The sequence below is a fragment of the Lissotriton vulgaris genome, chromosome 2_1 (genome assembly GCF_964263255.1).
Source record: "Lissotriton vulgaris chromosome 2_1, aLisVul1.2, whole genome shotgun sequence".
Lineage (NCBI taxonomy): Eukaryota > Metazoa > Chordata > Amphibia > Caudata > Salamandridae > Lissotriton > Lissotriton vulgaris.
This window is the reverse complement of record NC_141687.1, coordinates 1,445,330,128-1,445,348,237: the sequence shown is the minus strand read 5'-3', so window position 1 is coordinate 1,445,348,237 and position 18,110 is coordinate 1,445,330,128. Positions and strand designations below refer to the sequence as shown.

Here is an 18,110-nt window from a genome sequence, read left to right as displayed (position 1 = left end):
TTAAAGGAGTTTGTCTGTACTTGCCCAGATTATTGGGATTCACAGTAGAGGACTTAATTATGTCCCCATCACAGATCAAAACAGCTTGAGTTGGTATTCTGACTAGGCCAGAATCTATCTCAGTTCCCATGGTTAACCCTACTACACCCTTTTGTTGAGAACCACCACTTGCAGCTGTACTAGGGGGAACAGTTGCCTTAGGGACAATGGTGGCTGAAGCTGCCTCCTTCTTGATGCAATCACTGGTCCAGTGAGTATTTACCTCACATAGTTTGCACCATGGTTTCTTCGGACCTTCTTTCTTTTTTGATTGTTGGGAACCCCCACCATTAGAAGCTTTTTGGGGACCTTGAGAAGACTTCTGGTCTTTTGCTTTCTCCCCACCCTTTTGGTCTTGCTTCTTCTGATCACCACCTTGGTTCTGTACCTTCTGCTTCACCCTGGTTCTGACCTATTTGTCTGCCTTCTTTCCCAATTCTTGGGGAGAGGTCAGATCAGAGTCAACCAGGCGCTGATGCAATAACTGGTTCTGACAGTTCTTAAGAATTTGTTCTCTCATAATCAAATTATACAATCCTGTACAGTCATTGACCTTACTGTCCAGTAACTAGCCTTCCATAGCCTTAGTAGCACTATCTACAAAGTCAGTCCAGTCCTGAGTCTGTGTCTTCTGGGTATCTCTGAACAGCAACCTGTACTGCTCAGTGGTAAGCCAAACCCATCTATCAAAGCACTCTTCAGGACATTGTAGTTGTCAGCATCCTGTTCACTAACTGTCAGGAGCGTATCTCTGCCTTTGTCTGCAAAGGAGAGCCACAAAATTGCTGCCCACTGACTCTGGGGTACCTGCTGTACTTTGCAGACCCTCTACAAAGCAGTTATCCACTTGTGGATGTCATAACCACACTTGTAGGGAGGGACAATTTTGTTCAGGTTTTTATGGTCAAGAGACCTTTCTCTATCTATAGGAATTATGCTGCCACCTGTGGGCTCTAGCCCACTTAACTTTTTCTCTCTTTCAAGAGCCAGGGTCTCTTTTGCAAGAGCAACTTCTTGCCTCTTGATCCTAAGATTGACTTCTATCATCCTAGCTTTGTGCTCTCTCCTCTGAGGGGAAGTCATCCTCCTCAGAGCAGAGGCACTAGACCCTACTGAGGAATCAGAGTGATCAGAACCACTGGAAAGTGATATGGGCCTTCTGTTTCCATTGTTAGGCATATTTGGAAGGTTAGAGGGGGCCTACCATGGCCCTCTCCACCTCCAGATAGTCCTGTATGGCCCAGGCCAGCTTCATCTACTACATCCTGGTCAGCATCCACCTCATCATCAGAGACCACTGGATATTCCCCAGTATTATTCTCTTCTGTGGATGGATGACCCCCCTCTCTACTACCTTGGTTACCGGGGTCTGATGCATTCTCTACATCATGAGCCACTAAGATATCTACCAGGAGGTTAAAGGTTGGACTCTGTCCTTGTCTCAGTCTTCTGACTGAACACAGACTTCTCAGTTCTTGATAAGTAAGTGTGTCATATTTAGAAGGCACCCTCTGGGTTTCTTCTTGAAGAGGTTCACTAGGGCCTGCTTCCAAGGACATTTTCTAGTGAGGTGTGGTGTGTGCACCTACCTACACTAAATGGTTTCCTACTAGAACCTCTCTAGGAGTTGTAGTCAGTGTGTGCTAAGCCCTTACCACCTACAACTACTAAGTTCAGTAGAACTTATGTATATAAGACTTGATTTATATGTACCTACAGGTACCTTGATATGATCTTTCAGATGATATTACAAGATTATTTGGTAAAACAAATTGCAAGGTCTTATCTAACCGCTGCACACCAATGTGAGAAGTTAGCCTGGCATATGATGTCCTCTAGTTCTAGGGGGCACCTTGCACCAGTCTAATCGACCCTCATTGATGATGGTTGTGAAGTCAACCTTATAGAAAGCAATCCTAGTGGTAGCATGAACCAGCAGTCTTTAGGCTAAGACTTCAGAAGGCAAGTTAAGCAAGATGTTTTACCATATATAATCCCTTGAATACCAAATAAAAGGATACCACACAAGGTATATATCAAATATATATGTATTTAATCTAAACACAACCCCTCTGCACTCTTTATGAGATCAGATGTCAAAATACAATACAAGTCACACAGTTAATATACGATAAGTTGCACACTATACGTTATGCCCTAGGGGTCTCACAAACCATATACTAAGAAAGTGGTATACGTACCACGTGAGAGTTAGAAAGCAGGCCTAGGGCCTGTAGAATAGCTGGGGCTACACTAAACAACCAAAGGTTAGGAAGTAGGAGACCCACGGGAGCTGCGTGCAGTGTCTAAACACAGGCGTGGGTTCCCCTTGACTTTCTATGGAGTTCGTAAAAGATACAAAGTTACAATTTAAGGACACTTCGGGATGGACTAGGATGGAACCCTTTTAAACTAGGGCACTTCGAGAGTCAAGACCCACGGGAGCACCGGAGTACTCGTGTTACCTCACCCAGGGAAGCCGGGTGCATAGGTGTCTTTTCGTGTCGAGTTTCGTCGTCGTTTTCTATGGATAGCTGAAAAGAAGTACTGCAGGCGGCCAGAGGAAAAGTGTCCGGGTGGATCCAAGGGTGGATCGGTAATGTGAAGAACCTGAAAGCAGAGGGGACAGAGTCTGGGTCACTAGCCAGTGACCAGGAAGGAACCAGGCGATGTTGCGTGCTTGAAGGGGAAGAAGGTGAGTTTGTCTCTTTAGCCACGAGTTCCAGGAGGCATCAATGATGACCAGGCACTGGATTCGAGCTGTCCCATAATGGATCTAGATGACTGCAGTATCAGTATCCGGATTGGCCCCAACAAGCCTTGGCAACCGCAACCCATGCAGGATGTCAAGATTGGCTCTGTTGCAGACCAGCAAGATCTGTGGCACTTCTCCTTTTCAGGGAAGCTAGAGCAAGCCTGGAGCAACCAGGAAAGCAAAGTAATTTCAAGATGGCATCTTTAGGGGGCTCACTAGCCAACAGGCAAGGAACCAGGAAGATGCATCAAGCTCAAATGCAAAGGCGGTGCCCACGGGACACTCGTGGAGTGTGGGGGCCTGAGCTTCAAAGCAAATGGTGCTCAGGGCTGGGGCTTCTTGTACTCCAATGCACAACTTACTGAGGCTTCAGGAAAGGAGTGCAGGTAGCCAAATGCAGGATATCCAAGATGTCTGGTCCCAAGTCTCTCGTGTCCGGCACAGATCTCAGCTTTACTGTGGATGTGGGTCGGGTCAGAGAAGTCTAAATGTCTAGTTCTTAAGTCACAGAGTCTTCAGGTTCTGACGGGAGCCTTGAAACTGCAGACCACCAAAGATGCTGTTGGTGCCTGTTTGCACCGGAAGGTCACTCCTTTACCACAAGGGAGATGTCTTCCATCTTCCAGTCAGAATGGAATGTCGAAGGTCCAAGATATTTCTTTCAAAGATTCGTCCAGGATAATCTAAAGTCCTGGGGACACAGCTCCTACACTTATACTAAGGATGGGGGCTGGATTACCTGACTAGCTCCCTCCTATGGGTGAACCTGAGAAGGGGGTGGTTACACCCCTTTCCCTTTGTCCAGTTTTGCAGGCAGAGCTGGGGCTGGAGTGCCACAGCAACTGGTTTGAACCGGGCTATGCATGGAGCACCTTGTGGGCCCCAGGCAGTGTCTAGATGCATTCACTGAATGCAGCGCCCCCTGCCCCAATACACAAAACCCCTGTCTGGGGAGGTACTGGCACCTCTCTGGACAGGAAACCTTTTGTCCAGGCTGCCCTTGCTGGAGTTTCCCCCAGCAACAGGAGGTCAGACTCGTGTCTATGGAAGCAGCATCCATTTTGTAATACTGAGGCTCTGTTTAACTTTAACCAGGTAAAGCAGTAACATACATGTCTTTTTCCTCTAGAAGGATGGAATGCTACCCCGCCGCCAGAATTGGTGGGGGGGGGGGGTAGTATTCAAAAAGTGTTTGACACCTTACACAACATGTTTTGATAAAGCCAAACCAAAGTTAGCATTAACCGCGAGGATTATAATGCACTTAAGAGTATATGGTATGGCTATATCATAGAACACCTATAAGGAGATGGTTCCGAAAGCTGCAGAGGGGCTCAGCTCATGCTAGGGCACCCTCTCACATAAAACCAAGCACTCTGCCTCCAGGATTGTCGAGGCCTACCATAGGAGTGGCTTCTAGGTGTATATGTGTCTATAAGTAAAGGTAGATATAGGTATAGTATATCTAAGTAAGGGATGATTACACCACCTTACTCAGGCTGTGTGAACAGACCTGTGGTGTCAGTTTGGAAGGCAAACCAGGGGTGGCACAATACATGCTGCAGCCCCTGGTCGGCCTATGGTACACCTATGCCCTGGGCACCTAAAGTACACTATACAGGGGCTCACAAGAGTTTCCCAGTAACCAATCTGCTATGTACCTAAAGTACATGGCATCAATTTAGAGAGAGAACAGCTGGGCTGTGGGTCTGATTAGCAGGCCCGCCGCCACACTAAAGTCGAAAAACCAGAGAATCACAGCAAAAAGTGTTGGTGACCATAGGAAGAAGACCTTACTCTCCTACAGTAACCACATTAAAAAAGCATTGGTATAGCCAATAGGTCTTGCTTTTGGGACCTTTTAAATATTTAATTATGCAGCACAATATCCTTGGTGCAACAACATCAACTGTTGCATGGCTAAACACTTATAAGGTCCCAAAATGCGAGACCTATTGGCTATGCCATTGCTTGTTTTTAAAATGTTTGGTAAACACTACTGCAGCGCTCTGGATATCTCCTGGATGCTTCATCGCCGTATTTTTGGGGTTCTCCGATGGTGGTAAGGTTTTTGATGTGGACATGCACAGTATCACCATTTTCGGTTTGCCAGTCAGGCGTTTGAAAGCCTGTGTTCTTTTTGTGGCGCTGGATGACCTGGTTTCTGTGCAGTTGCTTTGTAGAATGTAGGCGCTAGATGCACGTTTTAAAAGAGCTGGATCACAGTTTGATCTGGAGCTATATTATGTATATTATGCCTGACGATATATTCAAGTCACCAGCAATACCTGGAACAAACTTATTGTCCACTAAACATGCCCAGATGACAGCGTTTCAACGTTATTGTATTAGTGGCAAAGCCGGCGGCGCGTTTTTACACTGAATCCCTTATCTTTGACAGCTCCAACGATAGAGCTGTACTGTGAGGCGCGAGTAAAATAGCTCAGTGGGTCAATGCGACTGTTGTATAGATTTACGAGCAAGTTCTGGACAGCCGTTTTCAAGTAGGCGCTGCCTTTCTGCCTTGAAGGACGATAAAACCAGTATGCCATCCACAGTGTTTAGTGACAGCAAAATGTGTGTGTGTGCACAGTGATATATAATAATCAGCAATGTACTATTGCATTTTTTTTATTGTGCATTGGAGAAATGATTAGTTGTGCGCTCTGCATTTAGACCCTGTTTAACGTCAAAGCCTGTCTTCCATTTTTGTTTGAACCCTCTTTTCCTTTTTAGACTGTTGTAGAAAATACCAGTAGTCAGATAGCAGCTTCCATACGTACTTTATCTTGACTGGTATCCCCAGACAGACGACCTACTCAAGGTGTGATAGGGGGGTTGGGGAATGCTCACATTTTATGGCACCATTTGCTGTGGTAAGCTAGAAGTATGGCAGGGCAGCAGCTTGCTTAAAGATAAAGTGTTCGTATAAGGTGAAAACAAGAGCCATACATTTCCCTTGTATTGGGGTGGGGTGAGGGAGGTTTGCACTCTTTTATGCAGCAGGCAGCACGCTGTGCTGACATTAGGAGAGACCCAGGTAATGCCCAAAAATGTACTCCAGAATGTTGAGGGCAAAAATGTTGTGATGCAAGAGTGCCGTGGCCGAATATACAGCACCGAAACATTATGAAGGGTATTATGTAAGTGCAGCGTCGGTTTTATTGACTGCACACCAGGATACTTACTTGTGGAGTTAAGCAGAGCAAGCACAGTGCATGTCTACGCGCCGACCCTCCGTGGCGTTGTTTGGTTCTCGATATTTCACCCATGTTAATCTGGTGTTATTGCATCCTGTGTTGTCTGTGATGGCCATGATGCACAGAGCCTGGTGCAGTGAACTGTGCAGTGGGATTGCACGCCATTGACGACAAAGTGCGCCACAGTGGTGGTGCTGTTCCGAACAGCCTTTTTCATTTCCATGGTCCTGCAGCTTTCGGTGTCTGTGCTCAGTTTATTGCCACTCCTTATGTGGGGGTCATTCTCTCTCTACTGCCGTCATGGGTAGCAGTGCTGTTTCACTGTTGGACTTGCTGGTCTCTGTCGTCATGAGAGATTCTGGTTTCGGTATGAGCCGCTTGAGGGATTGTGTTTTCTAGTGTGGTCTATGCTATGGGTGGCCCTATCGTGACTGGGATCTCCAGGAGGGGTCTGCTGCCTCAGCCCATGTTCTATGGGATGGCACTGCCACCATGAGTAACAAAAGACCCCCAGGCATCCTCTGCTGCCTTGATGAACCAGATGTCCCTATTGGGTCTTTCCCTCGGAGGTCTCTGCTGCCATGAGAGGCACTCTCTCTGGGAGGACCCTACTCTAGGGCGGCCCTGTTGCTGTGGAGGCACAGTCCTTTCGGGTGGCCCCGCTGCTAGGATTAGTTTGGTATCGAGGAGGCCCTGATGCCCGGACTGTTTTCTTTTTGCATCTATGAGTGTCCTCCTGCTGTGCTGGCCTGTTTTCTTGGATGGCCCAGCTTCTAGGAGCGGTTTCTTCTCTATAAGGGCGCTGCTGCCACGAATGACACCTCTTCCAGAAGGCCTGTACTGCTATGAACGGTTTGTCCTTTAGGCGACCCCCACCTACTGCTATGAGTGGTTTATTCTTCAGGAAGGACTGCTGCTAGGACTGTTGAGTTCACCAAGAGGGTCGGGTCCAGTTGCCTCAAGAGTACCATTCTCTTGGATTTCCCTGCTGCTATGAGTTGTTTGCTTTTTAGCAGGGCCCTGCTAGGTGAGAGACCATGTTCTTTCGTAAGGGCAAGACCCTGTATTTATGAGTTTGCGTGTTCCCACAGAGAGCACCCCTGCTACGAGAGCCCTGTTTCTATGATTAGTTTGTTCTGTCTGAGTGATAATGCTGCAGAGTGATTTGCCCTCGGAATGCCCTGTTGCTATGATTCATTTGTTCTCTAGAAGGGCCTTTCTGCTATGAGTGGTTTGTTCTCTAGGAAGGCCCTGCTGCTATGAGTAGTTTGTTCTCTAGAAGGACCCTGCAGCTATGAGTGGTTTGTTCTCTAGAAGGACCCTGCTGCTACAAGTGGTTTGTTCTCTAGAAAGGGCCCTGCTGCTATGAGTGGTTTGTTCTCTAGGAAGGGACCTGCTGCTATGAGTGGTTTGTTCTCTAGAAGGGCCCTGCTGCTACAAGTGGTTTGTTATTTAGGAATGAGTGGTTTGTTCTCTCGAAGGGCCCTGCTGCTGCAAGTGGTTTGACCTCTATGAAGGGACCTGCTGCTATGAGTGGTTTGTTCTATAGAAGGGTCCTGCTGCTATGAGTGGTTTGTTGTCTAGGAAAGCCTTGCTGCCACATGTGATGCATTATCTCAGACGGCCCTGCAGCTATGAGCTGTTTGGTCTCTAGGAGCGCCCTGCTGCTATGAGTGACACATTCTCCCAAATTTCCCTGGTGTTGTGAGTTGCTTGTCCTGTAGGAAGGCCCTGCTCCCATGAGAGATCATGTTCCTGTGGGCGGGCGTTCTGCTCCGAGTGGCCATGATCTCCAGGGGGACCTTGTCCCATAAGTGCCACTACTCAGAGCCCCCTGGGCTCGAGACACTGCACTTTATTGCTTCTTTTCATTCACCTCACGTCCTCTTTTCTTCCTCCTCCCATCTCATGAATCGGGCCTCATTGTGGCCTTTGTCTCCCGTGTCCCTCTTCAATTGAAGCCACGGATGGGCACCTACTTTCCTCAGGGACGCTAGACGGGAGGTAGGGCGACAGGACAGAGACGCCTCCCTGGCAGCACTCAACTCCTGGGTGAAATGCTCTGACGCGTCCTCGCAGGTGTATGAAATGATTTTAGTCACTGTTCTGTTCTACTTAACCGATTTGCCTTTGATAGCGGCTGTACATCGGCTGGTTTGGCAAGTGGCAATGCTGCTGCGCTGTTCCCAGTCTCAGCCTCCGGGTAGCAGTCAAGCTGGCGCTTATGTCGCAGTCGCAGTTAAATGTGGCCGCTCCATTCTGCACTTGCAAAACAAACAAGCCTTTTGGTGAATTGATATCCATGGTAAGTTCTCTTCACCAATGGGAATTAAGAACCAAGGCATGACCTCCACAAAAAGCTGAAGCTGCTAACAAGGGCCCCCACGTCATGAGCGGGGCACGGTATGGCAGTCAAGCATGTTGAAAGGAGGTACCCAGTCAGTGACACCCTCCTGCAAAAGAGCGGAATACTCTATTCTGTCGTGCGATTAACAAATTTCTGAGAAACACCTCTTAGGGAACTCGTGACACGATTCCTCTCAGGAAGAAGGCACGCCACTGCGAGAATTAATGAAATCTAGAGCAGGAAGGCAATGCGTTATGCACAAGGGACGTGTGGTGTGGCACTATACCTGGGCCCAGCACTAGCCTCGAGATTCTGGGGCTCAGTTCCAGAATTATTATGAATATGATAGATCATTTCGGGATCGAATGATGCAGCCCCAAGGGGAAGTGAGGTTGACAGACCAGTCTTCCCCTGGGGTGTTCGCGCGATAGCAGGACAGGTAGGCTAGGATAGGCTGGGGGGTGGGCTTAGGGGTGGGGAGTTAGGGAGGGTACATAAGGGGACAGGGCAGGAAGTCCTTCCTCTTCCTGTCCCCGGTGCCGCAGGAAACAGTTAGTTTGTAGTGGTGTGGGGGTTTTTCATTTTGCAGGGCCTTGTGGCAGGGATAGTTGTTAGGATCTGTAGGGGTGTGGGTCTGGACGCCGCTGGTGCCCCAGTGTAGTCCGGTAAGTGGAGTGCTAGCCTTTTTCACCATTGACTGAGGGGTTAGGAGTTTTTGCCGGCGGGCGCGCTCTCCCCTAGTTTCGTAACACGCTTTGCGCATGAGACGCGAAGTGCCGTATCCCATGCATCTCGCGGGCGGGACTTAGGTGCCGAATCTCACGCATCTGGCGGGCATGCGCAAGGTGCTGAATTGCACGCATTTCGCGGGTGCAGTGGGTTTAGGGGGTCACGCAGTGCAGGACCTCTGTGAAGGGGGGCCATGGCGACACCGGACGCTGAGGCGGTGCGCGAGGCTCTGCTGGTGTTGGGGAGAGCCGGTAGGGCGGACCTCTTGCGGCCAGGAGTTCTGGATCAGGCGTGGGTCAGCATGACCCGGACGCCAAGGCCTGCATCAGCGGGTGTGGCGGCGGCGGTGGTGGTGGCTTGCGTGGACGAGCAGCCACCGGCCCAATCAGGCGCGGGTGGTAGGGGTAGAGGCAAAAAGCAGCCGGAGGCGCCTCTGCGCAGAGGACGGCGTAAGAGCCTCCCTGCGCGGTTGGTGGATGTGTCGGTCGCGGTGGGGGGGAGGACTGGAGTTTTTGGCGGGGGGCGGCACCTCGGACCCGGACCGCGCACCGCTGGTCATGCACGTTGGCAGCCTAACCCCCTCGGATTCGGAGGCGGACTGGCTGGATCAAGGGGGCATTGAGGAGGCCATGAGGGAGGACAGTGAGGACAGCGGTCAGGAGGACGAGGTTGCTTCGGAGGTGTCGGCAGGGGAGGAGTTGACGCTTGCGCTGTCTCAAGGGGAGTCGGAAGCCCGAGGAAGGGGGTGGCCTGTCAGGAGAACAGCCGGTGGATTTGTCCAGCGGCAGGAATGGGGTAGTGAGGGCGCCCGTCCCCAAGGGGAAGGGCCCCGCCAAGTGGTTACACCAGCTGGCGGGAGGGGCTCACCCGAAAGGGGGTCGCTCGGCCCCACAGCGGGAGGCGGAGGTTTCCAAGGAACCCTCCGGGCAGGACACGTGGTATGCCAGGTGGGCGCACATGACTGAGGAGGAGAAGATCCGCGACCAACGTCGCATTATTGAGGAATCTGAATAGGCATGGCAATGTTTGTGCGCTGCCAAGGAGGCGCGGGCGGGTGGTGTGCATGGGGGCAAAGGGGCCCCGGCACCTGCGCGTGGGGCAGGCACTGGTAGAGGCCGTGGCAGGGGGGCCCCCGGGTCGCGGGGTGAGTGGGTCTGGGTAGAGGGGTCAGGGACTGCTCTGGCGGCGCAGAGACCTGGTGGCACTGGGGCCTCCCCAGGCGCAGACGGCTCGGGGGGGCGGGAGCAAGCCAGCGGTGAGTACTGGCAGAGGCAAGGGTGGGCCGGTGGGGCGCAAAACGGCCTCCAAATGCCGGGACAAAGCAGCAGGGGGGTCCGCGGCCGCCTGCCCTCCACCGAGGGAGCGCTCAACTGCAATGCTGGAATGCAAGTTTATACCTGGAGTGCGAGGGAAAGGTGTGAAACGAGTGGTGAATGAGGTGCAGAGAGTGGCAGCAGTAGAAGTTGATGAGGAACGGTTGGACTATGAGGATGAGGATGAGGAGTTGGAGGAAGGTGAAGTGCGTGACGATGAATGTTGGGGGAAAGGGGGAGCCACAACAAGCAGGATTGATGTTTTCTAGGCGGCTCAGGACGGAGCTGGCCGGGCGGCCAAAGGGAGTCAGAAGCCGACGGATGCCCGGAGGACGGAGCGCGGAGCTCCAACGACTTTGGCAGGAGAGGGTGCATGGTGGGATGCTTGGGACGAAGGTCTTAGAGGGGGGCGCAAGAAGGCCTGCCGATCGGTGGGTGTGGGGGATGGCTCTGTGCGGGATGTGGGGGCCTTCGGGGTCACGGGCCCGTTCCTAAGGATGGTAAGAAGCAGGTCATGACGGCCAGCACGCAGACAGACGCGGCGGATGATCAGGGTGGGAAGGAGGATGGTTCGGATAAGTTAAAGAAGAAGTTGCCTTACATGGGTTTGGCGATGCCACTCGGGTTGCATTTGTCGGAAAAGACGAAGGCCAGGATTTGGAAACATGAGTATGTGGATGTTTTCAAACTTTTACATAGAGAAATTCAGGCGAAGGAGGGTTCAAAGGAGGAGGAGTGGGAGTTGACCAGGCGGCCGAGGGTGCCTGTGACAATGGAGAACAGGACATCGGCGTTGTTGATATACGCGAGTATCTATTGTGAGAAGCATACGGACAGGGCAATAGCATTGTTTAAATATATGGATGTAATACGGAAGGCCCAATTGCATTTTGGGGGCTTTGCCTGGTTGAGTTATGATGAGGAGTTTAGGGCCAGGATTAGTGTGAACCCGGACAAGCCATGGGGTGACATTGATCAGGAGCTTTGGGTGCAGTGGATGTCTTCTACGCAGGCGGCGGCATCTACTCATACGGCGAGTGGTCTCCCGATTGCGTACCGGCCTTTTCAGCCTCGTCCCGACCAGTCTGGGGCGGGGGGTCAGGGAGTGTCTGGGGGGTCAGGAAGTCAGGGAACGTGGACGGGGCTGCTGGACAGCAGTACAAACCAGGAACCACTGGGGCCTGCTGGAACTTTAATAAAGGTTTTGCACGCGACACCCATGTTTAAACACAAGTGCTCCAAGTGTGGGGTGTCACCCGGTCACAAAGTGCCTTACTCTCGCCACACCTTCAGAACAGTGGAAGATTACCAAGGGTAGGGGCCAATCTGGGCCGAAGGGCCCCTACTCCGGTTAAGGTGGAGGCCATGGGTCCATGGCTCTCTAGGTACCCTGATAGAGATGCAGCTTTGAAGATTCATTGGGGGTTTGTGGAAGGATTTCTGGTTGGCTATCAGGGTCCCAGGGAGAGGCGTTGGGTGGAGAACCTGCGTTTGGCAAAGGAATTGCCTGAGGTGGTGGCGAGCAAGTTGCAGAAGGAGGTCTCGGAGGGTAGGATTGTTGGCCCGTTTGACACGTGGCCAATGTCAGGCCTTATCATTTCTCCACTGGGGGTGGTTCCCAAAAAGGAGCGAGGGGAGTTCAAACTGATTCACCATTTGTCGTGGCCAGAAGGGAGTTCGGTGAATGACTTCATCGCAGAGGAGGATTCCAGGGTGTTGTATGCGTCAGTGGATGATGCCGTTAGCTTGGTGAGGGCTTGCGGGAAGGGGGCAGAGTTGGCCAAATTCGATATCAAGTCGGCCTTTGGCCTCCTCCCCATTCATCCGGCGGATTTTTCTTTGCTGGGCATGCAATTCGAGGGGGCCATCTTTGTGGATATGGTGCTGCCGATGGGTTGTGCGATTTCTTGTGCACTGTTTGAGACCTTCAGTTCCTTTTTGCAGTGGCCTTTCGTGGAGAAGAGTGGGCACCGGCTGGTGTCGCACTACCTGGATGATTTCTTGTTAGTCGGGAAAGGACTGACGGGAGAATGTGGTGAGGCTAGGAGGGGTGGGGAGTCTTTGGGACGGGCATTGGTGTGCAGAGCAGTGGCCGGCTCATTGGCTGCGACAGGGCAGGAGCATTGCGTTTTTCGAGTTCTTTCCCCTGTTGGTGGCGTTGGTGGTGTGGGGGCCGGAGTTCCGGAACCGGTCGGTTTTGTTCCATGTGGACAATATGACGGTGGTGGAACTGGTGAACAATCAGAAGACAAAGGATCTGAGAGTGCTGCGCCTGCTGCGAAGTTTCGTGCTGCTCTACTTGCGTTTTAATGCGCTTTTTCGCGCGCAACATGTGCATGTGGCGAGTAATGAAATTGCGGATGCGTTATCTCGTTCGCAGTGGCAGCGCTTCAGGAGGTTGGCGCCGGGAGCAGAGGCTTGCAAGACCCAGGTGCCGGAGGGTATCTGGGCCTGGGGGGAGTGAGAGTGGTGGGTTTGGTCGAGAAACCTATAGCTGAATCTATGAGGCGAGCGTACAGGTTGGCATGGTCTGAGTTTGGTGCCTTTTTGGGTTGGAACAGGGCTGCGTGGGAGATGCCCCAGAGTGACTGTGAACGGGGAGTAGTGCGTTTTGTTTTGGATGGCATATACAGAGGATTGTCGCAGACTACGATAGCTGGCAAACTGACTGGCATCTTGTTTTACAGCATGGTTTACTTGGGTTTTGATCCGGCCAGGGCGGATAAGTTGAGTCGAATGTTGAAAGGTTGGGGTTGCTTGAGGTCAGAGGGGGGAGGGGGAGAGTTGCCACGTGAAGCAATCACTTTTGAGCTGTTGACGAGAGCGCTGGGGGAATTGCCCCAATGCTGTTATGACGATGGGGAGGTGGCGTTGTTCCGATTGTGCATGGTCTGGATGTTCTTCGGAGCATTTCAGGTATCGGAGTTGTTGGGAGTGCGTGGGGCTCCGGGGCGTTTGTTTGAGGATGTGAGGTTGGACGGGGACCGGCTGGGTATATGGTTGGGTCGTTTAAAGACGGACCAGATGGGTCGAGGCAAATGGGTGTGGCTGAAGGGGAGCGGGTGTGCGGGCGTGTGCCTGGTGCGGGAGTGGACGGCTTTTTTGGGACAAGTGCAGAGGTCGGATGGAGAGATTTTTGTGCATACTTCTTTGAGGCGCTTGACGTCCTTTCAGTTGTTGGCTGTGTTGCGGATGGCTTTGCGGGGGATTGGCAGGGATACAGCGCGTTTTGGCACTCACTCGTTTCATATTGGTGCGGCTACGGCAGCGGCGGGGCTGGGTTGGTCCTGGGAGGAGATTCGGAGAATTGGGCGCTGGAGGTCCCGCTGCTGCGAACGCTATGTGTGTACATGAAGGAGGTCAGAGTCAGGGTAGCCGGGGGGGGCCTGCTGCAGTTGTTTTACAGATCTGTTTTGCTGTGGTGTTAACCTCTTTCTCTTCGTAGATTGCGTTCGGGGGCCAGGGGCCAAGACGGTTACCTGGATTGTTGGACACTCCTTTGTACACTGGGCATCAAAATATGCGGACAGGCAGGTGTACAGTTGTAGCCTCACGAGGTCCATTGGTGGGGTAAGAGTGGGATGCGTTGGGGCGATTTGATGCCCTGGCTGACGAAGAAGGTGTCTCAAATGGGTTGCCCGGACATGCTGGTTATCCACCTGGGAGAAAATGACTTGGTAAAACCGTCAGGAGTGTCCTTGTTACATTTTATGCAGAGGGATCTGAAGGCAATGAGGAGCAATCTGGCTTGCGTCTGTATTGTTTGGACAGAGTTTGTGCCACGAAGGATTTGGAGGGGGGCACTTAAGCCTGCTGCCATTGAGAGGGCAAGGCGGAAATTGAATCGGGCTATGAGACTTTTTTGTGATGCTCACGGAATCAAAGTTCTGGCACATGTCGGGCTCCGACTTGAGGAGCCCCTTCTCTTCCGCGATGACAGTGTGCACCTTTCGCACATGGGAAATGCTTACTATCTAATGAAAATGCGGGATCCCATCAACCTGTTGTGGAACGAGTCTATCTGGTGTAGGCGAGATTGAGTGCGAAAGGTGCACGTTTGGTGGAGCAGGTAACCGCCCTCCGGGGGTTCCCTGGGTGGCAGAACTTGGGAGGGGTGGGGAGTCTATGACGGGGCAGAATCACCCTTCCGGGGAGGGGGTTACAGGTGCAGGATGGAGGGTGTGGTAGATGGAGGTGAGATGACGGGAGATGCTGGAGGAGGATGAAGGGGAAAGTGAATGGTATGCGTGAAGAGGTCGTGGTGTGAATTGGAGTGAGTAGTGGAGTATGTGAATGGATGATGTTTGGAGGTCATGATGTTGGGGGGATTGTTAACTGTTATTGATGTTACGTTGAAATTTGGTTGTCATACCTGTCCTAATAAATGGCCTTTTACGGTAAGACATGCGTGGAGTGGTTATTGCGCGAGGCTGCACAAAGACACGAAAATCTACAAAAGAGAAATAAAAAATGTACTTCAACCATCTCAGATCCCTAGACTCGGGAAATGCTGCGTGTCTGGGTCTTGCATCAGACCCCGTAAACCAGTGAGATGAGCTAGGCGGCTTCAACAGGTCAAAGGCCAACTTCTGAAACCCCAGCCACTGAGCTTGAAAGACCGGAAGCTGCTTGATGTCCTGCCCTGAGACACAGCCCCCGCCTGTGATGTGGGGAGGGAGGGGGTGTTAAAGGTACCTGCAGCACCCCCCCTGCCAGGCATGCCACCCTTCGAGTTGAACCGGCGCAGAGTGCAGGCCGCGCGGCTCCAGGAAAATTCCCAACATTACTCAGCCAGTCAAGGTCAGTAGATGATGGAGAAAGATAAACCGGGAGAGATAAAAGGAAGAAGCAAAGAGGAGATGAGAAGACGAACAAGTTATAACAACAAGCGCTAATAAATGAAATGCATGTGAAAGCTCTTATCACTATAAATGAGACGCCAGAGAGGAGACGTCCATGAGCGTGCGCATCGCACCCTGTCCGGGCACACACATGGTTTGTCTCCCTTCCAGCACCAAAGCGACAGCAAGAGTCACGGAAGCGAAGCGCTGCGTTCGCTACGAGACCTAAAAAGATGGCAGTAATAAGCAGACCTGGGGCTGGAAAATGCTGGAGTCATTACAGAGGACAGAGCGCTCAGCACTTTCGGATTTATTTCAGGGGTTTGCTGCTAGAACACGTCTTGTAAAAGGCGCTATAAATTAAAATGCTTTTTTCATGTAACACATAAGGCAGAACATGCCACAAAGTTAGGGGCGCGCAAATGTTTCAGTTATTTTTCACAGAATAAGTGCAATTTTCACAAAATATTAGTGCATCTGATGACATTCTTTTCACTGGTATTACTTGCAACCTATCCCTGTAAGCCTACACCTTGCACCAAAAATAGGAAGGGAGACAACTAATCAATCTCGCAAAGGCATACATCATGCACAGGCCCACACTAAGCAAGAGTGCAAAACGATAGTGCTTTCTTGTGGTAAATGTAATGTAGGAGTAAAGTCGGAGCTGGGAGTGGAGCTCATACTGCTGTAGTAGGCCTTTATATTTAGGTATAGGTATGATTATTGGAAATAGCTCCTTCCAAGGGTTTGCAACTACTTCCCCCTATTTTCCCTTCTGGCATGTTTGTGGAGTCCCAGGTTTATTACTTTTATTAAAATACTGTCAGAACTATATTTTTTGGCACAGGGTAGATTTTTTGTGTCTGTAAAACATTTGCAAGGCCTACTAAATATTCAATGTAAACATAACAGCCCCTCTGGTGAGAACAAATGTATCCGTTTACAAGTAAAGCAGTTCTTCAAGGTACAGTGAACTAACTAACAAGGCAGTGCAGTGTGTTGAATCAAGGTTACATGGAGCAGTCGTGCAGGTGATGACTCCAGCAATAAAAATCACAATACATTACATTTGCTTCACTTATACAAATCGACACTTTTTAAACACTAAGCATACTTGAAATTTCGGGAACAGTGAATTTAAGCAGTGTGCCTAGGCTTACAAAGTGTTTACTCTAGCTCCAAAGGTGGGTTTAAAACCACCAAATTATCCACTCATTTAGGAGTCCATGAATGTCAGATCCGTGCCAGGTTTTCTGAATAACCACTGACTCTGTGATTTAGTTTCCTTAACAATAATTGTGTGCAAATGTATCATATGTGCCTCTCCTAAAAATCGTGAATGGGCTTGGCCCTCTTGGACCTATGCTGGACACCTATGTACTAGGCCGCTTTACCACCATTAAACGCTGTTCATTCTCAGAAGTGGCATTTATCATATTCTCTTTCCTTTTCTTTTGCAGTAACGCTCCTGGATTCGATTTCGGTGCAAGGCGAGCTTGGGTGGATAACCAGTCCACTGGAAGGCGGGGTAAGTGCATTGTAATCAAACAGTGAAATGGAATGATTGGTGCACTTCAGGAGAGCCCTAATGACTCGATTATTGTTGATTGTGGTGGACAGGTCAGATTTCCGCCAGGGCCCCATGAAGTGAATTAACTTTTGTGGGAGAAACCCAAGACACTCCTGGGATGGCTCTGGTCATGGAAGAACAAGTACCAACACGCATTGGCAATGCCAATTGGTATCGCCGTTATGAACTTATAAGTGTTTAGTTATCCAGCACAATATCCTTGGTGCAACAAATCAAGCTTTCGCTTATAAGTTCCCAAAGGCGAGACCTATTGGCTATGCCAATGCTTGTTATCTTTTGTTTGCGCTTCCATTCGTAAATGTATCTAAATTCCTCCATCGTTATGCATTTTAATTGGCCCTTGTTATGCTGTCATCCGCAACAGAATCTACGTGTATCGTGACATGCTCTCCTAGGCATTTAGTTTTGTGTTTCTGTTAAGTCTTGATCACAGCAAATCAGACCAAGGGATTACGACTAGAGCTTGGGGAAACTTAGATATCAATAAATTTGAGATCTCTCTTAGTAGCTCGCTACGACCTCTTCCCACTGAAGTGGAAGCTGCGGTCACTGACTACAATCAATGGCTTACCGCTTCCTGCGATCTCTTAGCCCCCAGTAAAAAGTGGATTTCCAAACAAGCTACTCCCTCAGCCCCCTGGTACTCAGAAGAACATAGAGCTAGGAAACTGGAAGGTAAACTATTAGAAAGGGCCTGGCGCAAAATGTATATGAATACAGACAAGGTTAAATATAAACAATCCATTACAAGTTACAAACAAAGCTTATTTGAGGCTAAAAGACAGTTTTTCTTTAAGCAGATAGCATCAGCTAAGTCCAATTCTAAGGAACTGTTTAATACCATAAAAAATTGACCTCACCCCCTGGTCCTAAGAGCTATAGCAATCTTTCATTCTGTAATGAAATTGCTGATTTTTTTTAAAGAGAAAGTGCAAGCGATATTCTCCTCATTCACTGAGGCTGACGAAAATACACAGGCAAGCAACAATACTAGTGGACTGGAAAGCAGAGATCCATTAAGATCTTTGGACCAATTTATACCATTGGAGACTCAAGAATTCATAAGGATTTTAACCCAAATCCGATCAGGAGCTCTTAGTGATCCCTGCCCTGCCTGGATCATTAAACAAATACCAGGGGTTATAGGAACGGTCCTGATCCCTGTGTTTAACAAAATTTTAGCTTCCGGGATTTTTCCCAAGATCTGGAAAGTTGCCTCTGTCCTTCCGCTTCTGAAAAAGGAGAATGCAGACCCCAAAGAACCGAATAACTATAGGCCTATCTCACGGCTT

The 18,110-nt window shown here is 50.2% G+C and overlaps 1 protein-coding gene across 8 annotated transcripts in view; it reads left to right on the top strand.

The window, feature by feature from the left end:
• Nucleotides 1-18,110, top strand: part of LOC147732730 (NXPE family member 4-like) — a 572,962-nt gene that overhangs the window by 159,601 nt on the left and 395,251 nt on the right. For 5 of the 8 annotated variants that reach the window (XM_086957290.1, XM_086957285.1, XM_086957287.1 and 2 more), the window contains exon 3: nt 16,688-16,755. The exons of the other annotated variants lie outside the window; for them this stretch is intronic. The gene's annotated coding sequence lies outside the window, so the exon portion shown is untranslated. The remainder of the gene's footprint in view (nt 1-16,687; nt 16,756-18,110) is intronic. 8 annotated transcript variants of the gene reach the window in all.